The sequence below is a fragment of the Rhagoletis pomonella genome, unplaced genomic scaffold (genome assembly GCF_013731165.1).
Source record: "Rhagoletis pomonella isolate Grant_MI unplaced genomic scaffold, Rhpom_1.0 Rhpom_scaffold_00013, whole genome shotgun sequence".
NCBI lineage: Eukaryota > Metazoa > Arthropoda > Insecta > Diptera > Tephritidae > Rhagoletis > Rhagoletis pomonella.
The window spans coordinates 16,649,889-16,653,729 of NW_023458567.1; the positions used below are offsets into that span (position 1 = coordinate 16,649,889).

The 3,841-nt window shown below is 31.8% G+C and overlaps 1 protein-coding gene across 1 annotated transcript in view; it reads left to right on the plus strand.

Annotated features, from left to right (window-relative positions):
- LOC118748376 (probable multidrug resistance-associated protein lethal(2)03659) overlaps positions 1–3,841 on the plus strand; it is a 41,180-nt gene that overhangs the window by 31,964 nt on the left and 5,375 nt on the right. The window lies entirely within an intron of this gene.

Sequence of the window (3,841 nt, forward strand, 5' to 3'; positions counted from 1 at the left end):
AAAAAAAGTACCAAAAATGGTACGTTTCGGCCAAATTGGCAACCGTGACCGTAAGCCAACGGAACGTACATATGTATTTCGGCAGCTTATGATTTTCGTGTATATTTATAACTGCCTAAATGTAGGCAACATATTTAGTAATGAGATCACTACTGAAATACAGTGCATTTCAAACTTGTAGCCTAAGTGGTATTCATAGGCGAGAGTTACAAAAACCAAGAAGAACGAGCGAAGGTCAAAGTTAATACAAACGACAATAATGCAATATTTGCTTTATTTCACTTTTAAATGGGAAATAATACCAAAATCTTAGTTTTTCTTTATTCCCAACAAAGGTTTTTCCTTATTTCTCATTGTTTATTTATACCATTTCTATCAAAAACAGTTTACTGACAGAAGGAAAAAGAAAATTGTTTATGCCAAAAATACAATTAAACAAAAAATGTGATATAATTCATATGAAGAAAGCAATATTCACAAAATATTTTTACATATGAAAAGTCTAACAAAATATAGGAAAAGAGTCGTCTTTAATATTTGCTCAGCAAATTGTACATAGCGCTTTTGCATGAATTTATCTGCATGCTTTTTTAAATGTGCTGAAAACATTGCCTTAAAATGTTTGCATGGAACCATGGCGCAAAAAAAGGTGAAATAATAAAACAGCTTTCTCAATTTATATTTTCTGTCATTCGGCGGCTTTATAGTAAAATTTTAAAGGCAATTTTTCAAAATCTTTTTCTCGCCTTAATTACTTCACCTGGTATAATTCCGCCATGGCATGGAACAAACCGCCGCTCCTGTTTTTTTCATTTCATTTGTTATTAGTAAAATAAGATCCCAAAGATCTTTTTTAGTATAACGGTAACTTAAAATTAAGATAAGAATAAGAGTTGAGAATAAAAAGTACGTAGTACATCATGTCAAACAAAGCCTGACAAATAGCATAAGGCAAAGGTTTACAAATCTATATGAAACCAAAAGACGAATGAAAAAATATATAATAAAACAAATATAAATAAAACAAGAAATAAAATAAATAAATAAATAAAAATTAAACGAGAAAAAGAACATAAAAACACATAAACATAAGTAGGTATATAAATAGCGAACCTCAGCTGATAATAAGTTAACTGTTCGCAGCATATAACACAGAGAATATTGTTTTCAGTTTTATCTTCAGTTCAAATTTATGCATTATCATCAGTGGTTTCCCCATATCCGAAATGTGGATTTCGTTTACGAAGACGGAGCGAACATGCGGTACGAAATAGTGATGTAAAAATATGTAAAATTATTGTAATATGGGTATCAATCGAAATGTTTTTGAAAAGGCTTTATTTCAAAACTATTTTTAGGAGCATTTCCACTCATTTGAACAAATCAAAAATTAACTTTGTTCATCATTTAATTGAAATACTTATGTACGCCAATGTCAAATGAAAGTGATTTAAGAAGACTTTAAATTGGAAATACGTTTGAAAGGATTGCCACCGGTTTGAAAGGTCGAATATGGTTGACTTAAACACAAGATATGTATATGATATATTTAAATATGAGAGTCAAACTAAATACTTAGTTTTATGAAATCTTTAGTTTAAAAATACTTTTGATTAGGCTTGCCTCCTAATTGGCTAGTGATATCCAGATATCCTTCGAATTTCAAAAGTGAGATGTCAAATTTAAAAGACTAGCCTGTAGATGTAGAATAACATTTTATTTTTTTGAAGTTAGAACTTTTTTATTCATACAGAGTGATTTAAAATTAGATAAACCGAACCATGCGGGACTTGTCTCCACTCAGCAACGCCTCGACAGGTTTAGATGAAACTTATAATTTGAATATTAGAATATTTTCGTGGTATTGCAGGGGGTTGCCACCGGTTTAAAAAGTTAAATTCAAACTATTTTATACATTTAATCAATTATTACAATACCGGTATCAATCGAAATATTTTTGAAAAGGCTTCGCGATATGTATTCCAAGTAGAGATGGGCGCGGGAGGTCGGGACCCGCGATACCCATGGTATTAATTTCAAAATAGCCGGGGTTAGCGGTATCGGGAAGTCTTCAAAAATTAGTGGGCGGGACGGGGCGTACATTCTTTCCCGACACCCCGATTAAATAAATCCACGACTTCCGAAAAGATAAGAGAATAACTAGCAGATCAGATGCAGATCTTTCAGTACGACGAAGATGCGTAGGATATTCGAGAAAAGTATATATGTATCTATTAGAGTGGTTCATAAAATCACTCTTTTTGGAAATTCATAAACGCTACATCCGAATATTGGTATTTGTGACAAAAAAAGAGACACGTATTTTTTTATTTTGAAAAAAAGTTTTCTTAGAGGTCGCGCTGGTCGGTTTTTTATAAAAACGCTGATGTTCTCAATTTTTTTATTTTCTTGACATGTTAAAATGCAGCTAAAAATGTGGTTTTTACATATAATTACTCTGGTATTATTGGGGAACCTTCCCTTAATTACACACCTGTCTTGGACAATTAGAATGGGTCTAGTTCCCGAAAATATGCTCTCGAAAAGACACTAGTAAAATTAAAACGTTGATACTGAACGATTTACGCATTGTCATGGGTTGGAACTTGTTACCAGGGGGTTTCTGGGGTTGCTAATTAGGAATCTGAAGTCAGTTTTTCGAAATTCGAAATGGCGGATCCAAAATGGCGGTAAATTTTTTTTTTAAATGATTGGATTTGTTCGAAACCCGGCACTCGAGAATTTTTGTGGTCGCCGATTACGAATGTGAAGTCAATTTTTTTTAATTCAAAATGGCGGATCCAATATGGCGATCAAATTAAAAAAATGTACTAAAATTAAAACGTTGATACTGAACGTTTTAAAAATTGTCAAGGGTTAAACACGTTTCCAGTGGGTTTCTGGGTTTGCTGATTACGAATCTAATGTCAGATTTTTCTAAATTCAAAATACGAACAATGTAACTACGAAGAATATATATATTGTAGATCTGCAATTAAATATAAGGAGATAAAATGTATTATATATAGGTATATGTTTTTATGCATGTATGTATGTATACACTATTTAAAATTAATTTGAAATCCAGGTTTATCTTACTTAGTGATAGATAACGGGACTCACGGGAACCGCGGTACAAATAAAAAAAAAATCGTGGGAATGGGCGGGTGTAAGATCTAAAAATTTATTGCCGATATGGGCGGGACCGGGATTGAATATTTAGTCCCGTGCCCTTCTCTACTCCCAATGTCATACGAAAGAGATTTACCATTATTTTAAATTCAAAATACTTTTGAGGAGGGTGTCCTCCTGATAAATTTATTTTGGGGTTTTAACGCGTTCATTACACTCCAAAAAATCTGTTTACAAGTGCGACTATAAATCGAGTATATTTTTGTTTATTTTAATAATTTTTTGGTAAATTTACACGATGAATATTTATTTTTCCCGTTTACACATTTTCGTATGTAAAAATCCTTTTGTTTTAGCGGCTTTACACAATTCTTCGGGTGAAATCAAACAGCAAATTTTTTTTTATTTTGTAGCTCGCACACACTTTCGTAGTAAATCTACGCATAGCACAACAGCTATATTACACTCTAAAAAGTCCAAAATTTAAACAAACTATTCGTTGAATAATCGACCATGTAATTTTGCGAATAATAAGGTAGGAAATCCGTAACCTACCTTTTAGCTAGGAAATTTACACGATTTTTTTTAGAGTGTACATATTTTTTCCATATAAAAAAACATTCACTCATACCTTGTATGGAGAAAAATGCATAGAGCCGTCTGCAAAAAAATTATTAAAAATCAACGCGAGTAAAAAGTTTATAATTTT